Genomic DNA, 27,401 nt, shown 5'->3' with positions numbered 1-27,401 from the left:
GAAATCTTTCTTTTTCAAAAAAACAAAACAAAAAAACACCTGCCTCTTTCTTTTTCTGCAACGCAAAACATTCCATGGACTGCATGGTGACCCACAAAATTGCTAGGTCAGACCAAATCCCATTGCTCCTGTCCGCCACACTGCCTCAGCAGAAGTGAACCAAATTGTCTCTTCTCTGCTTAGTTGCTAGGGAGGGGTTCATGCAAGTATGTTAATGGGTTTAGCAAACCCTCGGACTATGAGATGAAAGAGACTTGCTAGCTTCCTTAGTTCATCTTCAAGTTGACTCTCCCTTCCCCCTTTCTTTGTCTTTTCTGGCTGATCATGTTCCCACTTCATTACATCAAGCATGCCAGATTTTACCTACTCGTGGAAGGCTGCTTTGCATTACAGATACTTCACCGATAGAAGACATTTTATCCTTCACAACCACTTTATCTCCCTGTAAAATACCCCCTACAGAGCAAACTTATCAACTCTACTCAGGAGTAAGCTCACTATGCACAGTGGGACTTCCTTAAGCAGTGTGGCTCTGAATATTGGTTGTGGTGGAAGAACACAAACAGGAGAGTGCTGTTTGTTGTGCTTGGGTCCTGCTTGTGGGTTTTTCGTTGGCATCTAGTTGGCATTTGGCTGGCTATTGTATGAACAGGACACTGGGCTAGATGGGCCTTTGATTTGACCTGACAAGGCTCTTTTTTAGTTTGCATATTCTTAAAGTGTGTTCAGGATTTCGGCCTTAGTGGTCCTAGAATCTGTCACTATTTAAATACAGAATATTTACGTTATATCAGGCAAGACTATCTATTTAGCCCAGTTATGCTTTTTCTGATTGGCATTAGTTCTCTAGGGCCTCGGGCTGAGGCATTTCATTGATCCTTTTAACTGGAAATACCAGGGATTGCACCTGAAGTCTGTTGCACTGAAAGTATGTGCTCTACCATTGAGCTATGATCCCCCCCACATTTAATGTGGGGAGTATTTACTTCATCCTGTTTTTAGCTGTCAACTCTCTTGATTGAATCTGTCCATTTTGGTTTCTCTTGGTTTCTCATTTTTCAATTTTAAGTTCTCCACATACCCATGTAAGTTTACAGTCTTTTTTTAAAAAAGTCCTTGTGAAAATTTACCAACGTTTTAGAGCAATTTCTCCTGATATACATATTTTTGTATGTACTGTTGCCGAAGATAACACATTTTTGCAAAGCAGTTTTCCCTGATATAAAGCATTTGGTATGTTATTTTCACTAACAGATCTGTTTATTTGTTTCATAAAAATTTGTTTCATAAAATTTATATACGTCTTGATTGTAGAAAAAGCACACCTCAAAGCAGTTTCTGCATTTTGCATTTGCCTTCATATATGCATTTCTGTAAAACTACTTAAGCAGAAAACTGCCCTGCAAAAATCTGAGAAGTGAGAATTTCAATTTTCAGTTTGTGCATTGTTCTGGAAAGTGTAAATTTTATAGATGCACCCTTAAATGTGAACTGAATAAAATTTCTTCCTTGTCCCTACTTGTCCCACAGCACCGGGCTCTAAGTCAACTATTGCTGGTGGCAACCAGCACCTCCATGTAGTATTATCCTTCTCACCCATTACATTAGGAACACTCACTGTCCTGGCTCTTCTGGGATGAAGAAGTTAAACTTGAAATCAGTGTGGGACATAGCCAAAGAAAAGGGACAGCAGGTGGATTGCATGGCTAGGCTAGCTAAGATGTTGATCTAACATGGCCCCTGCCTGCTTGATTAAGAGCTAAAAAAATTCCCCCTCGACATGGACAGCACCTTTCAGTAATCCTGTTAGCCAGTGCTCTTCCTGGGGGGGCAGTGCCAGTACTGTGTACCCCTGAGTACCCCCAGAAGACAGCATTGCTGTTAGCTACAATAAAGCCTTTAGGACAGGCAGAAACATAGCTTTGAGGGGCATGTTAACAGTAACCTTTCATGAGTTTTTGGGATAAGTCGGGCTCTCGTTCTAAATCCATATATAAAAACCACAACCACAAGAGGATGAGCAAGCCCATCAGATATAACTGCATGTCTTTTGCCTCTTAGACAGCAACAGGTAAAGTTGTTGGTTCAACAGTCTACCTATATTTTAAGGGCACATGTTTTGTTACATGGGTATGAAATGAAGTAATATGTTCCTGGCTATACCACCCACTGGGTTCATCTCTAAAGCACTATATGGGCCTCCATCTCAAAGCAAGCAGAAGAATCAAATGTCCTGCTTAAGACCTTTATATATTGCTTAATTACATTTCTAAGCCATGTATATAAAAATAAACCCTATAGCAAATAAAATAATAAAAAGTCATAATCAAACCAAACAGTACCTTAAAATGCCTGCTGGAATAAGAGTTTTTGCCATGTGCCTGAAGTTCAGCAAGAAAGGCGCCAGTCTAACATCAGTCAGGAAGGAGATATCAGTCACAATATTGAATGGACAGTCTTCAAAACTTTTAACAAACATTTCTTTCCTGGAGCTAATTCTAAGAAACTTCTGATATTCTGCCTACATTTTACTCTGCTTCATTTCATTTCATTTCATTTCATCTCATTGCTCCAACTTTTTACTGACCTGGACCACCCAAAACAAATGCTCTTCCTTCTTGATGTTGAGTCCAGTAGCTCAGCAACCAATGCTTATTTAGGCCATCATTCTCCTTCACAATTCTGAAGAAATTCCACTGCTGTGTACAGACGGGGATTGGCAAGAATATCTTCTAAAATGAATAACAGAACAAGACTCCTGCTAGCATTCTTCCATAAATTAGCTCCTGCTGCAGTGTCTTAGACATCGTTCTTAAACAGCACCAAAACAATTTAAGTGACTTTGCTAACGGCATGTTCCTATGGGTCCTATAAATCAGGCATAGGCAAACTCAGTCCTCCAGATGTTCTGGGACTACAACTCCCATCATCCCTGACCACTGGTCCTGTTAGCTAGGGATGGTGGGAGTTGTACTCCCAGAACATCTGGAGGGCCGAGTTTGCCTATGCCTGCTATAAAGCCTTATCCAACACTTTAACCATCACACACCATACCAGCTCTCATGGCATTCTGGTGGCAGTTGCAATGGGTTTGTTTATCAGCAACGTGAAGTCTGACAGCCTCTAAATAAGTGGCTCCTAGCACCACTCCCTATTTGCTCTTCCTTTTTTATGAAGCAAGCAGAATTGCAATCGACTTTCCACACTATTGAGAATATTGGGCTTTCTTTATGTGAACACCCCACTATGTTCTGTCCATACCAATTAGTGTTGCACAGTTGTTGTGGGTGTGCGCGTTTGAACCTCAGCACACATTCACTGTTAACTCTGGCGGTGGGGGCCATTTTATTACTGTACTCTGTTTATTTTTTAAAAAAGTAGTCTTTTACTTAGTGCTAAAATACTTTTTGCAGGTATAGCACATCTGGATCCCAAGGTGCTTTAAAGTGCTTTAATTGAAGTTGGACATCAATTGGAGAAGTCTGGGAGAATGGAATTATGTTAATTTACAGAAAATTCAGAGCATGCAGACACACACACACACACACACACACACACACACACACAGTGAGAGCACTAAGCAGCCCCAATTTGTTTTCATTAATATAGATCTCACACAGTTCTGTCAAATCAGAACTGTGTAAAAAATAATCTTTTTTTTTTAAGAACAAGCAAACTACAGTTTAATCCTGTAAGCAGGAGATGAATACACAGCATATTCAGGATATTTTCTGCAAGGCTCCACCCAGTGTTATCAACAACAAGCACTGTAATAGCAATGCATATGGCGAGTGAAAAAAACAGTAGTGGGTGGAATATCATGTGCCAATTGCACACATAAAATATCTGAACTTCTTCGTATGATAATGCCCCCGTTTAGACAAATCCCGGGAGAAGAGACGTATGCTGGTGATGTTGTAGATCTTCCCTAAGCCGTGTCCATGTGTGATTATTCCTCATGATTACTCCTCAAGAGCAAGTCACAACAGCAAATGCACTTTCAATGCACCGCTTTTTTGAAGCTTAATTCTGAATATATCCGAAAGCAAGTCTTTGACCCCTATGGTAAACCCTGAACCTTCCCACTGAACTCTCATTTCCCACAACCCCAACATCTATGGCAGCTGCTTCAATTTACAGTGGTACCTCGGGTTAAGTACTTAATTCGTTCCGGAGGTCCGTTCTTAACCTGAAACTGTTCTTAACCTGAAGCACCACTTTAGCTAATGGGGCCTCCTCCTGCCGCTGCACCACCGGAGCACGATTTCTGTTCTCATCCTGAAGCAAAATTCTTAACCTGAAGCACTATTTTGGGTTAGCAGAGTCTGTAACCTGAAGCGTATGTAACCTGAAGCATATGTAACCTGAGGTACCACTACTAGCATCATTGAGACCCACCAGGAGTGTTCCTATTTGTAGATCATATGTGGCAGTACTCAGAAAAGATACTGATCTTCCTCTGTAGGAGAATGCAGACACTGATTACCTGTATGAGTGGCTTCAATTCCTACAAGAGCAATGAAAAAAAATCTTTTCATAAAAAAATATGTTTAAAAAGCTAAGAAACTTGCTACTGTACCACCAACACAGACAGTCCACATACACATTTCCTGTGTTGCTTGGAGCCGAAACTAGTATTCACAACAAAGTTCTCACTGACTTGGCAAAGTTCACCATTCTGGATGGCACGCAGCTTTGCCTTCTGCAAAAATTGGTATGAGCTTGGATTAGCTTTGTGCCACCCACTGCCAATGTTTTTAACTGCAATATCTCCTGCTGGGAATGTCTGGACCTAGGTTAGCTGTGAGCCCATTAAAATCAATATGCACAACAGAATGGGAAAACTGATTTTTCCCTGGCAGGGATGCCTCGCTTTATTAAGTTAGGGTCATCATGTTTATGCTTCCAGACAGCCCCTGCATGCTTCCCAATTTTGGGATCACTCACAGTACCGCTGTCTCTAAACCAATGTTAAGTTTTGTTAAAGGTTTTGTAACTCTCAGGCTGTGGCCTCTCTCTCCTCAGTAGGGTGGCCATGGGTCCTAATTTATTGAGGACTATATTTGAAGGACACGGGTGGTGCTGTGAGTTAAACCACAGAGCCTAGGGCTTGCCGATCTGAAGGTCGGCGGTTCGAATCCCTGCGACGGGGTGAGCTCCCGTTGTTGGTCCCTGCTCCTGCCCACCTAGCAGTTTGAAAGCACATCAAAGTGCAAGTATATAAATAGGTACCGCTCCGGCGGGAAGGGAAACGGCGTTTCCGTGCACTGCTCTGGTTCACCAGAAGCCGCTTAGTCATGCTGGCCACATGACCCGGAAGCTGTACGCTGGCTCCCTCGGCCAATAAAGTGAGATGGGCGCCGCAACCCCAGAGTCGGTCACGACTGGACCTAATGGTCAGGGGTCCCTTTACCTTTACTTATCCACTATTTGAAGGAAATATCCAGTCCAAGCCCAGTTTAAAGACAAAGGAGCATAAGAAGAGAGAGATCAGGGGCCTTGAAGCTGCCCATCAACAGCACTTGGACTGAGCAAGCACGCAGCTCACCTGGTCACAATCACCTCACTACAGTAAGGTGCTCTGTATTTCTATAATAGTAACTCATTCTACATTTGCAAGTTTTATGTCCTCTTTAGGGAGGTGATGTGTTTCCTCTCTTTTTTAGCATTTAAAATAAACAACTCATATCATAGAAAGTAATACATACCACACAAGTGTCTCGGAAAAACAGATCTCCCCTGCCCCCTCCCCCCCGCAAAAGCACAGTGGCCATTTTGGGTGTTGTGATATTGTGCATTCAGGGCTTTTTCCAAGGCTGTGATCTTGTGCAGTGGCCCAAACTCATGTTTTGGAGCACCATAAGAGCATGACAGGGACACAGGTGGTGTTGTGGGTTAAATCACAGAGCCTAGGACTTGCCAATCAGAAGGTCGGTGGATCAAATCCCTGCGACGGGGTGAGCTCCCGTTGCTCCGTCCCTGCTCCTGCCAACCTAGCAGTTCGAAAGCACCTCAAAGTGCAAGTAGATAAATAGGTACTGCTGTGGCAGGAAGGTAAATGGCGTTTTCGTGCGCTGCTCTGGTTCGCCAGAAGCGGCTTAGTCATGCTGGCCACATGACCCGGAAGCTGTACGCTGGCTCTCTCGGCCAATAAAGCGACATGAGTGCCACAACCCCAGAGTAGGTCACAACTGGACCCAATGGTCAGGGGTCCCTTTACAGGGGTACCTTTAAGAGCATGACCTTTTAAAAAGTGCCTCTTTGGGGCTCCATCATCTCATGCTGTTCATGTGACTTGCATGGGAGCACAGAAAGGAAGATGCATGTCCCAGTTTTGGCTCACCATGTTGGAGGGTATGGTAATATAATACATTGCAAAGCAATCAGAAGTTACAAATGTCTTCCAATAACACTGTATTTCCTGTTAAGAATACTCTATACAGCAAGGGAGGCTAGTCCCATGCTGCTTAAAAGGTCCAAGCCCAATTCTTAACCACCCCCCCAAAAAACCCCCTATAAATCAGGGCTGGGGAATCTGTAGGTCTTCTGATGTTGGCCTACAACTCCCTTCATCCCTATTGGCCATGCTGAGTCAGGCTGATGGGAGGTGGAGTACAACAGCTTCTGGAGGGATACAGGGTCTCCCTTGGTTGAAGGAATTGTAAGTGGTGGTGGTGGTGGTGATGATGTGAATTGGCTTTGGATTACATGCTCCAGGACCAATTCCTTCTCTTTTATCTGTGAGAATAATGTGTCCTGACTTGTCAAGTTTACCTGCATGTTGCCTTGGAGATATTTCTCTTGTTCCTTTCGCCACAGGAGGCTGGAGCTGCCAACATTAGGGCTCAAGGTTGACATTTTGGGACAAAATGGGGCTAAAATTTGCTGCTCCAAAATTGCCCTTCACAACTGTGGCTTTCATATTGCCTCATCATCAGCACCATCTTACTTCATAATCATCATTCAAAAGAGCGTGTGGGTTCTAAAGCATCTAAAAGGAGCTGGCAAGTTGGCACAACCGTTCTATCCTACCCTTCACGTTTCCATCCCTTCCTGCTTACACTGCCACCTCTATGTGCGTCACTGGCTGCATGGAGAGTGTTTCAAAATATGATCGAAATAAGCTAGCATTTATTCAGTTTGGCATCTCCAGGCGCTCCCTCTTTTCTCTCCCCTCGCCCCTAATCCAAGCTAATGCCTTCCAGATGAGGTGCTAGCAGCTGCTAATTGCGTTTGGATCCATCCTGATTTGTGCTTCAGTCAGCAAGGCACCTCACTAATGGATCTGAGATTTGGCAGTGGTCCTGGGACCAGTGTCAAAGAAAACAGATGAGAGGGGGAAGAAAGGGGGGGGGGAGAGAGAAAGTTCAATAAAGGAAAACTATCGCAGCCAGAATCTGAATCCTGATAAGGTTTGTGGCTCTCCCAAGTTGTGGGATTTCAGACGGCACAACTTCATTCCTTTCTGCAGGCAGAAATCCGACACCTGCCCTGGCTGGCCCCCCACGGTTCTTTCCGATCACTTGGCAGGGAGTACATTGCTCTAAGGGAGGCTCATGTTCTAAGGCTGACAGCCATGCAGAGCTATAACACACCTGGGCTTGATGAACACTGGGCCCATGCAGGGCCTCTGCTGGCTTGAACTACTGGAGATAATTTTCTTGGAGCCAAGCTGAAAAAAAGAGGCCCTTTAAGGGGGGTGGGGGTGGAAGCAGCAAACCTGGGCCTAAAGCATTTTCTTTCTCTTTCTCTTTTTTCTTTCTTTAATCAATCACTTGCATTCATCGTTCCATTTTGCATACACGGCAGCAGAAAGGAAAGCCAAGTTGGCTGGATGGAATTCTAAATCCTTGCAAGGCAGGAAATACACTCAGACAAGACAGAGAAGCAACAGAGGAGACACACAGGCACAAGGGAAAGACGGAAAATGTGCTAGATTAGGAAGGGCAAAAACAGGAAAAGAGAGTGATAAGTGATGCAGATACACTTGTAAATGTACACTGATACACTTTTTCAACCAAGACATACAGGTTTCCCCAGCTGGATAAATAGGACTTCACCCCAAGTGTCTCCTTTGTGGGGTTTTAGTTTTGTTTTAAATGTAATTCCTCGTTGGGTGTTGTTAAGTGTTTTTAATTAACTGCAGAGTGCATCACCTTGAGACGTTAGTTTAGAAGGTGATTAATAAACTAACAATAATATATAATATGCACTGGAGAAGAATATTTCCTACAAACACAGAAGCCAATAAGGCAACCCGCAAACATCTTATTTAAGCCAGTGTGGTGTAGTGGATAAGAGCGGTAGTTTCGTAATCTGGGGAACCGGTTTCGCGTCTCCGCTCCTCCACATGCAGCTGCTGGGTGACCTTGGGCCAGTCACACTTCTCTGAAGTCTCTCAGCCCCACTCACCTCACAGAGTGTTTGTTGTGGGGGAGGAAGGGAAAGGAGAATGTTAGCCGCTTTGAGACTCCTTCGGGTAGTGATAAAGCGGGATATCAAATCCAAACTCTTCTTCTTAATATACCATAATGTTTACTTGAGTCTGGGCAATATCTTTCTTAATCCTGATAGATGTCTGGATCATACAATGGTGTTTTGTGTAGCTACTAGGCAAGGTCTAGGTGCTTGAGGGTTCATGGATATAGTCGCCACACGTTCTCCACCTTTAAAGTACCACATTGTACACCACCTTCAAGCTCATGGAAAGGGCCAAGATCCATGAGCTTTCCCCTGGCCTACGGTATGATAACACTGCATGTTCTTTCACCTGTACATGAAGGAAGGATCCCCAATCAAGCACATTAATCCTTCCTAAATGATTATGCTTGGAATTGGAAACAAATCCTACTCAAGTAAAACTGCCCATTGAGGTCAAATGACCCAATATTTTGTTGTGTCATTTCCCTACCCCCATCCCATAATGTAAGCCCATTTGTTCCATAAAGGTGGTTTTCTAAGCACTTTATCCAGATCTTTAGTTGAATGGATGTCTTCCTTCCTTCCTTCTGCACAGCACTGCATTGCTTTTCTGTTATTCTGTCATTAAGTTGCTTTGTGGTTTTATTTTATCGTTTCAATGTAAAATTTATTTGTTTTTACTTGTTACATTTTTGCAACTTGCCCTAGGGCCATTTGGTGAAGGGCGGGCTAAAAATACAAGGGCAAATAATAAACAAACGGTTCCCTGAATTATGGGAGACAACTAATTTTCTCTTGCTGTCTCTGTGTGTAGAATGCTAGAAACTTGTTGGTGGGACTGTGGCAGGTTTTGTGTGCTACGGATGCACAGCAATGCAAAGAAAATTTTACGTGGAATGGAGGAAGGAAATGTTGTTGCATGCCAGAGGTGCTGTTTTCTTCATACATTCCTACCCAATCCTGCAAGGCCTCACAATGACCAAAAAGATCTAGCAGGGTCCCAGAAACCTCACTGTTAAAAATGAGGTCCGCTTCCATTCCTCTGTTTTCTAGTGCTACAATTGCCTTTCCAGAAGACGGCCGCAGAAAACATCTGAATGTTTAGGGCTACTTTTCCCTCCTTTTTGCATACAACAATTACTTAACTTGCAGAAACCGTTAGGCTTCGTACTGCAGAGAGCCAGTGTGGCATAGTGGCTGGAGTATCAGACTAGTAGTCATGGAGGTAACTAGGTAAGGAATAGGAAGCAGAGAGTATGAATAAATAGACAAGTCTCCCAACGGAGGGATGTCAAAGTGGAGCTCCCTGGGGATGTTGGGACCTGTGCTTTTTATCTAGATCATAAATTATCTAGAGTTGTTATTTATTAAATTTATATACAGTACTGCCCTTCATCTAAAGATCACACAGCGGTTTACAACAACAACAACAACAACAACAACAACAACAACAACAACAACAACAACAGAATTAAGGGTGAGCAGGGAGGTAGTCAAGTTGCTGATGGAACCAAATTGTTCAGTAAGCTAAATAAAAAAAGTGGTTGTGAAGAGCCATGAAAGGATCTTTCCAAACTAGGTGAATGGGCAGTAAAGTGGCAAGGGCAGTTCAATGAAAGCAAGTGTTAAGTAATGCATTTTGAGGCCTCATTGGGTCTAAACTGGCAGTGACTTCCCAGGAGCAACACCTTGGGGCCATAGCAGATACCTTAAGTAAGATTTTTAAAAAAATACAAATTCCACACTAGGGATCATTACAAAAGGGACTGAAAATAAACCTGCCAATATTATATTACAATTATTCAAATCTATGGTACAACCACACTTGGAATCCTCTGTATAGTTCTGCTCATCTCACCTCAAAAAGGATATGGTAAAGCTGTGGAAGTTTCAGAAATGGGCAGACGGATGGAGCATCTCCCAAATGAGGAAAGGTGACAACGTTTGGGTTTTTTAATATAGTTCAGAGAAATGGTGAGTAAATGAATGAGGGGCATAAAATTATGCATGCTGTGAAGAAAGTGGATAGGGGGAAGTTTTTTCTGTCACACTAGAAGTTGTGCAAATCCAATGTTTGGATGTTTCCTATGAGAAGAGGTTACATTTGGGCGTTTTTAGTTTAAAGAAACGGTAAAACGAGGGGCATGACTGAAGTGAACCAAGTGACTAGATTTTTCACCCTGTCTTGCAATACTAGATGCCAGGGTCATTGAATGAAACTGTATGTTGGAGGACAAAGGGCTGACAAAATAAAATACTAGCCAGGATGGCTATGCACCATCTCCTGAATCAGAGGCAGTATGGACCTTTATACCAGTTGCTGTGGAACAAAACAGAGAAACAAATGCAGCATTTTTAGAAATATCAAAGGTGCGACTACCTGGAATAACAACCAGGAGATACAAAGCTCCTGGTGACGATATTAGATACATTGGCAGGTGTCATTCTCCTTAGTAAATGCTAGCAACCTGCACTGCCTAAACCGCAACTAGATCGCTTTTGGGAATTTAAACACACTTCTCTGCAAACTGTGAAGCCATAGGCCTCAGCTTTTGCCTAGAGTGGACTGAGCCAATAGAAACTCCTCAAAACTCTGGCTGAAAAATAGTTCTTTCATCAACTTTGCAATTGTTGGCAGAGCTCATAGGGAGTTTCCACTAGACTATGATTCATTTACTGAATGAAATCTGATCCTGGCCAGTGAGAAGAGGGAGACGTAAAGACAGACAGAAACACCACAGACTTTAAGATTCAGGCAGGGCCAAGGAATAGAAAAACAGCAGCCAAGGATAGGCAGAAGTGCTTTAAATGTGTACTGTGAAGGAGGAGGAAATTGAGAAGCTGGAACATGTGCAGAGGAGGGCAACCAAGATGATCAAGGGTCTGGAAACCAAGCCTTGTGATGAACAGTTGAAGGAGCTGAGTATGATTAGCCTGGAAAAGAGAAGACTGAGAGGAGATTTGACAGCCACCTACAAATATGTAAAGGGCTGTCACATGGGGGCTAGGACCTGTACCAATAGATTCAAGTTTCAAGAAAGGAGATTCCAACTAAACGTCAAGAACTTTCTGACAGTAAGCACTGTTTGGGAGTGGAACAGTCTCCCTCAGGAGGTTGTGGACTCTCCTTTTTTAAAAGCAGAGGTTGGATGGCCATGTGTCATAGATGCGTTAGCTGTGATTCCTGCATTGCAAGAGGTTGGACTAGATGACCCTCGGGGTCCCTTCCAACTCTACAATTCTATGATTCTGTTCCATTTCACCTAGTATTTCCAACTGTCTCCCACAACAGGTATTCAGCATCTGCGGCCACTGAATATTCTCAGTCTTTATTGAGCTATTTTGTGGCTTTTTACACACTTAGGGCTCCCCACCTAAAGATTGTGTAAACTATTTCTGAAAACTTTGGGGTTCCCCTGAACATGCCAATACCTCCTTCTTATTTCACAGAAGCCCTACAGATACTACCGATGGGTATGCAAGAATGGGTATGCAAGAATAGTCCTGCCAGGACTATTATTACTATTATAATTATTACTAAAATCTCCTAAAAGTTAATGAGGGCGACTGACACCTCTCACTAGGGAGGGCGTTACACATGGGAAACCACTACCAAGAAGGCCCTGTCATGGCTCACTGCCAACCAGGCCTCTTCTGATTATCATATGGCTCAAGGTGTTTGATAGTGGGGAAGGCGCTCTTTTAGGTACCAGGGTCCGAAGCTATACTTGGATCTCAAGATGGCAATGAGGTGGGAAAAGTCCAAGGAATGGCCTTGTACACTTGGCTTGGCACATACTCTCACACACATACCACCAGAGATGTCGAACTGCAACATGGGGAAGCACTTAATTATTGCCATGTGTGCTTGTGTATCTGTTTGGGGCACTGATGTCCAAGTACTGACTCTGTAGCAATATCCTCATTTTAAATGGAAGTAAAGATTGATGCTCTACCAAAAGCCTCAGAAGGTAATTTTTAAAAAAGAATTTAGAATTTGCTGGCATAATAAAAGTTAAATAGGTTTGCAATGCTTAAATTCTTCTGAGTTTTAAGGGGAGGGATGGAACTACAGGGCGGGGAATGTTCTGAGCCAAACAGGACTATGCAGGCTGCAGCCTTTCTGCTTTCAGCGTGATCACTCAGTTATGTTGTTCTTACGGGGTTTGAACTGAGGAACATCTGCACTAAGGCTTCCTTCACATAATTTATTTTACCTCTGAGATATCCTTCCTCCTCCTCTTCATTTTTGAGTCCTGGGGATTTGACTGTGGTGTTTGCGTAAGATTACTCCAGGTTTCTTGACAGTAAGTCCCCTTGATTTATTGTACCCCACTTCCAATAACAAAAGACTTGTGGAAAAGTCATCTACTTAAGTTGTGGGCAATGGTTTCTCTCTTTAAAACAAAAAACGGATCACACACACATTCTACTAGCTGTACAGTGCTGTGTAACAGAGAATGCTTTATAATTTGCTCCCTTCCATTTTTGCAAAATAAAATTACCCCTTTAGCTATGAGGTTACACTGGTTCATGTGTTTATTGTGGAGATCTGATGTGAGCTTACACAGAACAAAAGAGAAGGGAAGGTGGGAGACTGGCAGCAGAATAGCCTACTTCACGTAGTAAAATGTTAAACTGGCTCTGACTGCATGCTGTAATCCAGGGTAGACAACCTGGTACCCTCCAAATGTTCGCTGGACTACAACTCCCATCAGCTCCAACCAGCACATCCAAACTACACTGCTATGTTTTCATCCGGGGGTATTTTATTGCTTTGTTGCATTGTGTTGTAGCTTTGTTCAACTTTCAACACACTGGCGGTTTCTCTGTCTAATTGCTACTATATAGTATTAGTTATTTGTAAACTACTTAGAAACTGTCCTACGTATTAAGCAGTATATAAATATATTAAATGAATAAATGAATGAATTGATGAGCCATCAAACCCCTAACCACTCAAATTAGAACAAAAACGTAATTTATGCTAGAAGAGAGAACAGTGTGAAGCTAAAAATGGGGAAATGGCAGCTGCAAACTCCCCTGCAAATATGTTTCAGTTCAGTTCCCTTGTAGCTCAGAAGGCTGTAAATTACACTGGCAGTGTAATGTTTCTTAGTGGTGCTCCAGAGGTATATAAAAGAGCCCAGAAATTATGTGAGGCCAGTTAAGGGATAAAAGACTCCTTGTAAAGATTCGTGAAATCCTGTCCTGCTCCATAGCATCTCCCCCCACCCTGGGCACTCCCCACCCAAATAAAACAAAACTTGGCTTTTTCAGTTTGTCACTTTCTGTGCAGGTAGTATCTCTCACTACCATCCAAACAAATTAGGGAACAAAAACTTCATTCCTAGAAATGGACCCCCCAAAACATTAAATGGACCAAGAACAGGGGAAATAGTTCAGTCCCCTCTCCCTAAAACCTGCATATCCGCATATGTTAAGTTTGGATAACTTACAATGCATGTCCACTCATAAGCAAGGCCCACTGAATTCAACTGGGCTTACTCTCAGATTTGGGAAGTATGTACAGGACTGCTGCCTACAATGCAAATTTGTACAGTGGTGCCTCGCAAGACGAAATTAATCCGTTCCGCGAGTCTCTTCGTCTTGCGGTTTTTTCATCTTGCGAAGCACGGCTATTAGCGGCTTAGCGCCTATTAGCGGCTTAGTGGCTATTAACGGCTTAGCGGCTTTAAGAAAAAGGAAACAAACTCGCAAGAACTCGCAAGACGTTTCGTCTTGCGAAGCAAGCCCATAGGGAAATTCGTCTTGCGGAATGACTCAAAAAACGGAAAACTCTTTTGTCTAGCGAGTTTTTCGTCTTGCGAGGCATTCGTCTTGCGGGGCACCACTGTACTATGCGATGAATACTTAGCAGGAACAAACAGGTAACCCTCACCGATCCCAACTATCCAAAAAGGCTATGCTGTTTAAATAGATTCCAGAAGAAAGCATTTCGAACCAGCAGCAGTGGACAACAGCAGTAGATGGAGGCAACTACTGGAATCCACAGAGATCTGTTCACATATATCAGGATTAATGTGAGCCTTTTTGTTGCACTGTAAATTTAAGTAATAAAATTTAACCACCTCCCTTTAGACTAAGATAGTTTTTAAGCAGTAACTGAGTGTCTACCCAGACATATGGCCGTGCAGTGTGCTGCCTGTGTACTATGCTAGTTTTAAAGAAACGCAAATGAAAAACCATACAGGAAAAGGCTTAAAGCAGGGGTACATAGAAATTCCATCATTTCCAGTAAGACGTCTTTCCTGCATAACTTGTTCCTTCAAAAACTCACACTGTATCCAAATACCAGTTTCCCTAATCAAATTAGAATGCAACCCTGTATTTATTTATTTTCCTAAAACGTTTTCGACTTAGCTCTCCGGTCCAAATAAAAAGACATTCAGAACATCAGACATGATTGAAAATAATAAAATTTGCCTATGCCATGCAGGCACAGGCATAGCAAGAGAAGGTCAGAAAATATTCCTCTATGCCACAGGAGCGGCAAGGATCCCAATTGCTAAAAACTGGAAAAAAGAAACTGTGCCAACAAAAAAGGAATGGCAAGACAAACTGTTAGAGTACATTGAACTGGCTAGATTAACAGAGGCAGTTAGAGATCACACTTGACAAGAATTTCAAAAAGCATGGGGGAAATGCAGAGAATACTTCACAAAACAGTGTCCTAAAATACATACCTGGACTTGTTTCGATTAATGTCTGCAGGAGACTTTGTGAATATTTAAGTTATAATTAGAAAAATCTTAATAATTATTCATAAAGGACACAGTTTCTAAGAAGTAAATAAGGAGGCCAGATACAGGATAAAGGTTGTTTGTATTTGGTTGTTTGTATTGTTGTGTGTTATGTTCACTGTATGTTATGCTCACATTTAATGTGTATTGAGGGTGGGGGGTTGTGTTATGTTGTAAATTAAATTCCAATAAAATTTTTTAAAACAGAAAATAATAAAATTTAAGTTATTAAAAGAGTGGCAGCACAACATCAGTCTTACGAAAACTGTGGGAAAGACCCACCCTAGAAAAGGCAGAAAGATCAAAAAGATCAGTACAAATAATAATTTAAAAAAATAGTATTCTGCCTTCTTGGGGAGAATGTTCCATAAGCAGAGTGTTACGAGTAGAAAAGGTCCAATCCTGAGTCACTATTGACTTAACTTCTGTGATTTGGAGGACTTGGAGAAGAGACTATTTTTCTTAATGAGAGATTATCTTAATAGTGAGGGTGGTTTTAACACAGATAGCTCCAGGGCTTTTTTTTTTCAGCCGGAACTCGCCGGAACTCAGTTCCAGCACCTCTCATTTCGGCGCCATTGTCATTATAAGAGAATAATGAGAGGCATTCATGGTGAGTTCCAGCACCTCTTTTTCTACAAAAATAGCACTGGATAGCTCTGTTATGATTATGATCATTATTTAGATATCTTACCCACCCTTACGTACCCTTCACTAGAAGGTCCTAGGGTAGGTTACAGCAATAGAATAATACCATTTAAAATCAGTTAAAACAGTTTACAATCCAAAGACTGGGATGCATCCTAAAAACACATATATCAGGTGTCAAATGCAGACAAAATGAAATATTTTATTAAAAAATATATCTCAACAGTTGCCATTGCTGATGAGGGATAAGGAGTGATTGCTATTTACATACTGCAATTAATTCAGATATATGTAGATTGCACAGAGCCATTTAAAATAATAATAAATAAAATAATAATAATAATAATAATAATAATAATAATATCATAGCAGCTTGGATAGGGGGAAAGCAATCTGATCGTGCATGTACTTCAAAATGGGCAGGTGATCACTCCAAATTCCTACCTTCTTACCTAGTTTTGATCATTATATTTTGCCCTTTCCAAGCCTACAAGGTAATCTCTACTAACCAATCACCCATCTGTTTACTTTTTTCTTAGGCTCCCTCCCATTTTTAAAAAATAAAAAGGAATTGGATTTCCAAGCTTTTCTTTCACTTTTCACCCTTTCCCCGAGTCTTTGATGTTAATTGTCTGCCATGCCAGAGCACTCCTTAGCTGATTAAGTCCAAGCTTCTTCCCTGGTTTTGTTGACCCATGAATGGGGGCCTCTCCAATGCTCACTGGAGTGCACTATCATTACCCTCCTTTACCCCCCCCCCCCCAATTTGACTTGATGGATTAATCCCACTGTATAAAGAAAAGTGGTATGGGAGGGGAAACTGAAGCAGCATGAATTGAAGGGGGGGGGAGCAGAGGAAGGAGGATATCCAGCAAATGCTCGACTGCTCCTGCTTAAAATAACACCATTTATTTAGACAGGTCAAGACATTAAAAAGGCATATGAAAGGCTACTGAAGATCAATATTGATATGATATTTATATCTGTAAGAGGCTACAATGGATTTTTACTAAATTCAAAAAAGTTCAACCCCACCTCCCATCCCATAAAACTTAGAGATCTGGCACCTATGCTTTTTGTTTCCTCTTCCTCCTTTCCTCACTTCTTTCTACCAAACCATACTATGTACACATGTATTTGTACACATAAAAGTTTTGATCTGGCTATTCTGGTCTTTGTCCAGGCTTTTTATAGTGTGGACTATATACTAGTGGCTACAAAAGAATGGACATTCCTTCTGGTTTATGTATGGTGAGGTAACCAGATCTGTACAGGCAGCAACTGATTCAAGCATGTCCAATTGACACTTGACCGTGCATGCACATATTGCGGTAACCTGGAAGTGGCCAGAAAAAGAGGTGAAATTGAAGCGGAGGCATAATGGGGTGTAGTGCGCACTCCACCATCGCAAGTGATGATCCAGAACACAACTCCTGTGAAAATTGTGTGTTGCCTGTACACAGTTTTCTAAGAGTGGTTGCACCATAGACTTGTGCAATGGCATTCTGATATTGGCAGTTTCATTTTCAATCTGTTTCCTAATGATTTCCAGTGTGGTGTTTGTTTTCCACGTTTGGACAAGACTTCGGTTTGCACAGGACAGTTTCTCACCTTTAACAGCATCTTTAACTCTGCTTCTTAACCATGCAGGGTTCCTCTTGGCCCTAGTGGTACCTTTCTTCATCCATGGTATACCTTCAAGCTGAGCTTCTAATATTGTGGTTGCAAACAGCTCCCAATGATACCCTTCATGGCCAGTATACACTGATGGCATTACCCTCAAGGAATTTGTCTAATCCTCCTTTAAAGGCATCCAAGTTGGTGACCCATAAATTTCAGGTGAAAGCTTCGAATGGACCATCTTCCTGTAACTTTCACTAAATCTACTAGGGAGTTAAACCTCAGAGTGTCCTTTCAAAATCCACCACTAAATAATATGGGCAAAGGGACTGAAGAGAAACCAAAGCTCAGGAAGACTTCAACCAGATTCCAAGTCCTGAAAATGCATTTTCATTTTACAGAGTTGACTTTATTTCTTATAAAGTTCCCAGTGTAGTTCAAATCAAAGCTATTGCTCCACCCACCCTACTACTGTCTTCCCTTCCACACCACCACATAAAAGTAAAAAGGTAAAGGTACCCCTGCCCGTACGGGCCAGTCGTGTCCGACTCTAGGGTTGTGTGCCCATCTCACTTAAGAGGCCGGGCGCCAGCGCTGTCCGGAGACACTTCCGGGTCACGTGGCCAGCGTGATGAAGCTGCTCTGGCAAGCCAGCACCAGCACAGTACACAGAAACACCGTTTACCTTCCAGCTATAAAGTGGTACCTATTTATCTACTTGTACTTGGGGGTGCTTTCGAACTGCTAGGTGGGCAGGAGCTGGGACCGAAAGACGGGAGCTCACCCCGCCGTGGGGATTCGAACCGCCGACCATGCAATCGGCAAGTCCTAGGCACTGAGGTTTTACCCACAGCACCACCCGCGTCCCTTATCCACATAAAGGTAATACCACTACAATATTAGCTGGTCGCCAGTGCCCCATCTCCTTCAGCCTTATTACACAATTCCATTGGAATCCCCACTCCAGTACCATTCTCGACTACAAATGACTATCATTCCTGACCCAGAACCAAACCCAAGAGTCCCAGGGAACTTCCAGACTGTCTCTATTTTCAGGCAGGATTCAATCACATACCAGCAAATTCAGGTTGCACAATTTCAAACTGATTTGGAACTCTTGGGTAAGGTTGGGGAAGAGATTTGATTCAGATCACATTTAACGGTGAGCCTACCTAATTAACACTTGCTAAAACAATATGCAATCTGTAGCACAGTAATCCTTTGAAAGTTGCACGTCTCTGAATTCTGCAGTGCAGTTCTCCAACCAAGTAATGTGTACAAAAATGCATACACTAGGTAAAATGTGCATTAAAATGTATCATACAAAGCATATCAGAGAGAATTGCTTGCAAAAATATATGTATTGGGAGAGATTTCCATCAAATGCTGATGTATTTTCACGTGGAGTCAGAAAAAGTCACAAAACGATGTGGAAATGTGGAGAGCTGAATTTAAGAGAAATTGAAATTGACGGATTCGCCCATCTCTGCTCTTGAGCAACAAACCTGGACTTTTAGCCATAAGGAAAGTGATGGAAATGCACTGGAAAGTGTGAAATAACACTGGCTTTATGTGATGCCATATAACCTCACCACAATAAATAGCTGGCATCATCTAACCTCCCTGCAAACTTGTGGAAAGAAAGTGGGATGAATTATCAATAAATAGGTTGCCTGGAAGTGCTCCCAGTGATCAGTAGATGTGCTGCTGCTAATCAGATAGAGATGCTTTGCATTTAACCACCCTCAAGTTTTAATTTCAAGAGGTGGTGCTTTTCTCATCCCTGCATGACAAGCTGCACTTGTCAAAATTCTCCCTACCACACAACCACTAAAGGTTTAAGGGGCCCCATCCTCTCTGGCATTTGGTTACCCTGCTACCAACCACATCATACAAGCATGGCAAATTTGAGTGTGGGTGGTTTTGTAGTTCTGACAGTTGCTCCATTAATACTTTCACTTATGTTGCTAAGACTGTGGTCATCAAACTACTTAACTCCAGTGACCTCTTTGGGACTATTTAAAATAAAGTGGTTTGAAGATTGCAGCTTAAATCACTTTTCCTACAGATCAGTGGTCAAACTAGTTTTCCACATTTAATTAGGTGTTTAACCTTTTCACGTATTTAGCTGTGAGCTCAAAAGAAAGAAAGAAAAAGGGATTTGGACATGCACTTCACTTGCATGGCCTACAGTACAGTAAATTACATTTTATTTTCTAAGTAAGCCTTCAGAACAACAATATCTGTGCCTGGTAAAGGTCTCACATCCAGCAGTACACATCAAGTAGTTTGTCAGAACCCTGTATGCATTTTCTGTTTTGTACTTGTGACTCAAAATCAGCAGAGAGAAATGAGCAGTTTCTCTGAGGAGACTTCTCTCTCTTTTCTCCCCCACATTCAATGACATTCACTCTCTTTCTGGCCCCAGGGCATTCTGTTGCTGTTGGCACTGCGTGGCCTTCTTCTCGGTCCAATTATTCAGTCAAATCTGCCAGATGTTCCAGGGCCAACTGGCTCTCTGAAGCAGAGAGAGAGAGAGAGAGAGAGAGACTCCTTCAGAGTAAGTTGGCAGACGTTATTGTGTTTCCAAACACTGGGAGAGAGAAAATTCTGGCTTTGCAAACTAACTTTAGCTGCCGCTATAATGGATACTTTGCCAAGCAAATATAAAAATAACATTTTTTGTCCTTTCACAGATATGGTACACAGAATGGGCAAGGTGAGGAAAACAAAGTACAAGGGAATTGAAGTGATTTGGGGTTCTTTTCAATCTGCTGCCATGTTCTCAGCAGACTCTGCTTTTAGCCATCTTGCAAATTTTCCCTTGGCACTATGCTTATTTTCATTAACCAGTTCCAACCAGTACATTTGGAAACCGGCATAAATTGCTTTTCTCTCAATAGAAGATTACATTCCAGACTACCTGTTTCTGCTTGTCTGTCTCCTCTGACATTGTGCTTATGTGTGTGTGCCTCAATGCATGGATATTGCTGCAAGCTCCCCAAGCTGAAGGAAGTCCAGGACCACTTTGCAGGGTCAACTTATTTGTGCATGGTTGAAGACTGGAGAATTGCAGTGTCTTTTGTAGTATAGATTGGCCCCAGCAAACAAGCAAGCAAGCACACATGGGCAGTGCTTTCCCCAAAGCTGCATCAGTTCTGAACCAACGCAAGAATCTCGGAGAGCTTGCTTCTCCCTCTCCAATCAGCCCCCACAAACCGAATCCCCGCCAGACTGGTTTTAACTCCCCTCTAAAAAGTTGAAGCAGGAGAGACTAGCCATTGCTCAGTTCCTTATAATTCACTATATAGTGTCAGAGTATAGGAAAGCCATTTTGTATAACAAAACGTTTGGTTGTGACTGAAATGTGGCAAAGGCACTGAAACGGGGTTCAAAAGATAAAGTTTAAATTATTAGCTCTGGCATTATAACTTGCCTGTTTCACGTAAGTCACCTGTTCTCATCAGAATATGTCCGTTTCCTATTTTCCCACTTGTCATTCTAATTCAAAACATTGTAGTCTTGGAACAAATGTCTCCACACTGATGTCTACTAAGGGTGACTAAGGAGATCAGGGTTAGAAAGTAACTGGCTATCAATGCTGAGTGAATAAGAAGTTGGCTTCCATCACTTGGCAGGATTGTAGTCAGAGGGTGGCTCAGTTGAAGACATGCACCATATAAGTGTGCAGCAGCCAACTAGTCAGCAACACCAAGCACAGGTGTGAGCCACAATGACACTGCTATGCATTGAGCGCTGCTAATTATGTGGTTGCACAGTACAGATCACAATTAGTATCTACGTAATACAGTAGATGTAACAAGACCTTCAATCTCAGATGGGGCTGAAATAACAATTTTTTTTTAAAAAAAAAGCCCAAATGATTAAAGACACACTCAAAATCATATGTATAGGCTTGAAGAGATTTTAAGTAATCTGCTTTAGTCTCCAACACTACATTTAGTTTCGCTGGACTAGGCAACAGCCTTTAATTAATACTCACTGTATTAAAACGAAAAGGACACTAAGAGGTATGTATCTGGAAGGCTTTCCCGGGTTGCAAGTTTAGTTTCAGTTTCCACCTTCCCTGCTTGCTTCTGTTTGTAAGGTGTACAGTAGATCACATCTTACATTCAGTTGCATGGGTTCGGCATATACACAAAAATTGCATATAGATGTCATGGACTGGTTGCAGAGAAATGGTGGGAGGAGCCAGCTGGGGAACCACCAAGAAAAGGCGGCTCAGGCTCAGAGCCCGTGGAGTGGTGGCAGGACAATGAGGAGGGAGAATATTGGAGGAAGGAGGTGTTGGAAGCTGAAGAGGTAACAGGGTTTAGTAAGCAGGTAGAGGCTGTGGCAGTCCAGAGGCAGAGGCTGAAGCTAAAGCAGGGGAGGAGGGATGCCAAGAGGCAAAGAAGAGTCAGGCTGGTGAAGAGACATGGGTGTCTCCCCCTCCTGCTGCAGTAAGTTCCCCTCCCCTGTCTCCCAGAACCAGAAGAGGCATGAAAAGAGAGGAGGAGAGGTTGGCTTTTTACAGACAGAGTTTCCGATTGCTTGGAAAGAAGGGAACTTTGACGGCTGTGAGGGGACTTTCAGTCTCAGTGACTGGTCCATGAGGCAACACCTCCCAGGGATGAGCTACTGTGCTCATTAGACCTGACACTCCAAGTCTGTGCAGATCATGTTCTTGCTAATAGTTAACACCAACTTGCACTGTGTGATTTACTGCCAGCATTCCTACCAATAACAAAAACCTTGGGAGCTGCCCTTGCGGCTAGCAGGTGAACGGGAGTAGGAGAGAACCCCTTGTACTTCCAGAACCAGTGTGTGTCCTCAGTAAGCAAGGCGGAGAGCTTAAAAGCTTTTTTGTTCAGGCAACCCAAGCAGACCTGGTGCAAAAAGAGTTTTAAAGCTCTCTGTCTTGCTTGCTGGGTAAGACCTGCTCAGCACAAGCTCTGGGAGGCTAGGGATGCTCATGCGAGATCTCGTGGGAGCTTGGATGGCCCCATTAGATCTCATACAAGCACCCCAGAACTGACATGTGGAGTAGGCTGTTCCCTCCAAGCAAGTCAGAGAGCTTTAAAGCTCTTTATGTGCCGTGTAACCCCAAGTCGACCTGGTGCAAAAAAGAGTTTTTAAGCTCTCTACCTTGCTTGGATTTAACTTGTACAATTTCAACCAGCCATGTATAGTTGAAATCATGCAATCCTACTATAATGGCTGATCATTTTAAGTAAAAGAAACCTGTGCAAGCCTTACAGCCATGTCTGTCTTCCTTGGAATAAAATGAAGAATCTACTCTGCAACAGCTTCCCTTACACTACCTAAGTGCTATAGAGAGTTTGGGCCATATAAAAGGAGATAATGATAGTTAGGATCTAGGTATACACAGATACAGAACAGTAATAATCAAGGTTCATTACAAGTGTTGATGGGGAAATAAATACTGTAGTCTGCTAAAGCAAGATGAGAGCCCTCAAGCAAGTAGGTCAGGCATAGGCAAACTCGGCCCGCCAGATGTTTTGGGACTACAGCTCCCATCATCCCTGACCACTGGTCCTGTTAGCTAGGGATGATGGGAGTTGTAGTCCCAAAACATCTGGAGGGCCGAGTTTGCCTATGGCTGAAGTAGGTCATGCTGCAATACAAAGTAAAAGGCACAAACCATTCTGAGCTGGAGGATAATCACTTCCTAATGCCCACAGGCCACATTACTACATCAAATATGATTATCCAGTTTTTAGCCATTAAAACAGTGATAGGTCCTCCAAACAACAGTGGACTACAACTCCCAGTTGGGGGTGATAACATTTTGACTTAGTAGGACTGCAATATCTAACCATGCTGCTTTTATCACAATAGGACTCGGACATAAAGTGTGCAGAGTACCACTGTCAGTACCACTGACACCTCACAAAAAACCCAATTATTTACTTCACATCTATGGACAGTGGAAGAGCTTCTGTGTAAGAGGGCCCAAGTATAATTCTCAGACAAGATTGACTCCATACCTCTTATTTAGAAATTAAGCCATTCCACATGACATAAGCTTTTGAATTCATGTATTGTTTACACATCTGTTGCAAAAAAAACCCTAAATAAACATACAAAAACTTTTGAAATGTGAGGAAACCTTGCTTCTCGTTGCAGACAGTTTTCCTCCAACCAAAACTCAATTTAACGTTTCATTATCCAAAACACTTCTCTCCCTCTCTCCCTCAAGGTCACACAAAAACCACTAAACTAAACAGAAAAAGCTCTTCGAAGTAGGAAACCTGTGAAAAAAGCTGGCCTTTAGGGAAATAGCTCTGGGCATGTTCACAACCAATGTATTGTTACGGAAGGGGGGGGGGATGTCTTCTTCACTACAATATATTTGCTCAATTTCTCTAGGACTCCATCACCCCTCCCCTGTCCTCCATAATCTCTCAAGTAATCCAGTCAAAATCACTCTGCCAAACCCTTCCTCCAGGCGATGCCAGGTGACAGACTATGCAAACATGGACCATTGCCTTCTCAGGATGTGTTTATCTGCGCATATCTCCAGCTCTCTGCATATTCACCCCTCCCTCCTCCATATGTTAATCTGTGTAACCCAACCTCTTCTTAATGTATTCATGATGTAACTGGGATGTATTTTGCACTGTATTCTGGGATATGGAGGGAAATTTCAAAAGTTCATGTCACCCCTTTCTCTGGGTTCAATCTCGCCTTGAACCTGTTGCGCAATAAACTTGGACCTTCTGCAGTTTGCTCCTGTGTCCGGCTGAGCTCATTTTCTTCCGCAGGGACCCACGGACTTAGTCCGATGAGCTGGGTGGCAGAGTAACCCCGCACCCAGATTTTAGCCGTAACAGTTGGCGCCCAACGTGGGGCTTGTGGTTCTCCCGAACTGCTGACTGGGGGCCCCGAAATCTTCAGCCGGCTCCGGGCCATTTTGCCTGGGAAGATCCTTTTGGACCCCCAGCCATCTTCCGGGCGGTAATCGAAAGCCCTAGGAGTTCAGCCGGGGAGCAAAAGAGGGATCCAGCCGGCTTATTATTCATCGATCCCGGGATCATCATAGAAGACGCGTGAGTATAAGGAAAAAGGAAAATCCAGTGCACTGGTGGGAAGGGGGTGGAATCTCCTGGCAACTGAATTCTCTGCCCTCCTCTCTATCGCTCCTTCTTGCCTTTCTCTTGGTCCGGTTAGTGAGAGAGACCGTGGACCGCTGCTCAACCCGAAAGGGGGGTTCTGAGCTCTATCCCTTTTCCTTAAAATCTCCAGCCAGCCGCACCAATTGGGAGTCCGAAAGTAAGACGGTGAGACCCGGCTTGGAAAGACAGCCGACTTTCCGCAACGGGCATCCCAGTTGAAAGCAAGGGGTTGGAGCTCTCTTTCCGAACTTCCCGAGCGCCCTTACGGAGGGGGCAGGAAGGGGTCTTGCTTTCTATCCCAATCCCAGCCGCACTGGTCGGTGCCACGTAACCGTGCGTGAGCCCGCTTCCAAAAGCAAGGGGGATTTTCAGTTCGAAATTCTATCCAGGGACCACCCGATCTGGCACCGCATGGCGCGGGCGTCCAGTAGGGCCCCTTTTCCTGAGATGTGACGATAGGTAGGAGGTTGCCAGGAGGGATAGCCCATGAGGAATTGGGCAGGACCGGCAGAGTGGAAAGAGACCCCAGGTTATAGGAAATAAGGAAATAAGGAAATAGGAAATAGGAAAGGGAACGCAAGGAACCGGATAGCTAGAGCTCTCTAAAACCCACTAAGGAAGTTGCCAGGCAACTAGAAGCCCCTTCTCCTCTTTACTATACGTCCCTGTACTAAGCATACCAAACCCCTAGACATACCAATCCTAATCAACCCCTCTTTTTCCCCTTCTCTATCCCAGACCCCCCCCCCCAAAAAAAGGAAAAAGCAAAAGAGCAACAACAGCAACGCATGCATCTATAAAGGGGTACCCAGTCAACCAAGCGTTGTGAGCCCTACCAGTCTGATTACCTGGTGGTGTGTTTGAAGAGGCAAGGAGGCTCATAAAACCATGTGGGACCTTCCTACTAATTTCACTTAATGAAGCCAAAGGTAGTGGCCCAACTCCTTGCAATAACCAACTAAAGGATGAGAATATATATGTTTACATGTTTACATGTTGTCTGTTATGTGTGTTGTCTGTTAATACATATATGAGAATATGTATGTTTACCTGTTGTCTGTTATGTGTGTTGTCTGTTCCTTCTGTCTCTGGCAGACTGCCTTTCTTAAGTGTGCATAGTTTAAACTGCAAGCTTGCTTCAAAATTTAAATCTAAGGAAGCCATGCTGGATCTTAGCAGTCCTAAATAAGAGAAGATGAGAATGAAGTGTGCAAATGTTTACCCCACCTCTTGCTTTGCCCCAACTTTTGAGATTGTGAGTCTACAGTCTTATTTTGGAAGGTGCTGATAACCTAATGTTTCTGCTGCAAAAGCCTAGTTGAGCACAACTGCTCTCTCAAGCTAAAATGCAGTGTATGTATTTCATTAAGCGTATGCCTATAAAAGTATGGTGTTCATTCTAAGAAAATATTTGAGTCCAGTTTTAACTTTGATTTGGTTGGACAGAAGAGTTATTGTAAGGCTCCTGATATCAGTCTCTATAAGACGTCCTGGCCTCTTTTCTTAGAAAATGCCCCCCCTTGTTTCACTCTGTCTCTTTCAGGGTTTTTTTTCCCCCTTCTCCTTATTCTGTGCCAGGTAAATTTACTCCGGAGTAAGCTTCCTTTAAAGGAAACTGCAAAGGGCATAGATTAGGCTTACTATTCCTCTGCAAGTTCAGGAAAAATTGTCACGTTTGTATTCCTTTTAAATCAAATCTATGGCTGTCTTAACTATGCTTTATAAGAGATCCTCTCCCTATCTTAGGAAAAATGTTCACTTCAGTCTTTAAAGATAATTTATCTAGGAACTTTCACTCTTTAGTCTAAGGAAGTAAACTCTCACTTAAACTAGTTGGGTACTTTTATTTTCCTCTTCCTTAGTACATGATAGGCGCATGGCTTGTGGTCTCTTCCCCAGTTGTGTCTGTGTGCATGGGTATGTGTGTCTCTCTCTGGTAGTACAAATCTTGCTGCGAAATCTTGCTGTGAACCCTATATTTGGAGGGTTGGACTAGATGACCCCAGGGTCCCTTTCAACTCTCCCAATTTGTGGCTGTGTGGAAGGACATGGGTCTGCAAGCATTGGAGGGTAATTCTTAAATTCTGGTGTGGTAATGGAGTTGAAATTCAGCCTAGCTTTGCTTTTTAGTTTTAAAAGGTGAGAGGTAAAAGCCATGATGTTTTGAAGCACAACTGGTAATATCAAGCATTTGAGTGATTACAGTATTTATCATTTTGTCTACTATTTTTTTTTTAATCAAACTTAAAAGTCAATTCAAAGTTTAAGCACATACAAATGAATAATCAAGTACAATTAGCCTTGGCCATTCCTGTAAATTAAGGCGCAGAAAATAATAATATTAATAATAATAATTTTTTGTCTGCAAATGGTAAGGCTGAAATGACTGAGAATGTTAAAAAATCCTATGAATTCTAACGCTCTGGCCATTTTTACTCATAAATAAGAGAGCGGTTGATTGTTCCGCGAATGGCCAGAGGGATATTAGCCCTTTCCTGTACATAAAGGAAGCTTGGGCTGAATGGTGAATACTTGAATTGCTGAGTTTCTCTTTTTTGTCTAACCCTATTTTAAAAAACCACTCCTTACCTGGCCATTTTACTCATAAATAAGAGAGCGGTTGATTGTTCCGCGAATGACCAGATAAAATGACCAATAATGATAGCCCTTTCCTGTACATAAAGGAAGCAGTCTCAGTTTGCTTGGGCTGAATGGTGAATACTTGAATTGCTGAGTTTCTCTTTTTTGTTTTAAAATCTAACCCTATTTTAAAATCTACTCCTTACCTTTCCCTTCCTTATTCTAATTG

At 42.7% G+C, this 27,401-nt stretch overlaps 1 long non-coding RNA gene across 2 annotated transcripts in view; it reads right to left on the bottom strand.

Annotated features, from left to right (window-relative positions):
* The window catches only part of LOC308589708, a 68,151-nt gene that overhangs the window by 2,539 nt on the left and 38,211 nt on the right, over window positions 1-27,401 (bottom strand). The window contains exon 3 of one of the 2 annotated variants that reach the window (XR_014009444.1): window positions 18,569-19,971. The exons of the other annotated variant lie outside the window; for it this stretch is intronic. This is a non-coding gene — a long non-coding RNA (uncharacterized lncRNA). Of the gene's footprint in view, window positions 1-18,568; window positions 19,972-27,401 lie in introns of those variants that run through there. 2 annotated transcript variants of the gene reach the window in all.

Source organism: Podarcis bocagei (genome assembly GCF_964188305.1).
Source record: "Podarcis bocagei genome assembly, chromosome: 6".
NCBI classification, from domain to species: Eukaryota; Metazoa; Chordata; class Lepidosauria; order Squamata; family Lacertidae; genus Podarcis; species Podarcis bocagei.
The sequence above is the reverse complement of the archived record's forward strand: the minus strand, read 5'-3'. Positions and strand labels throughout refer to the sequence as shown.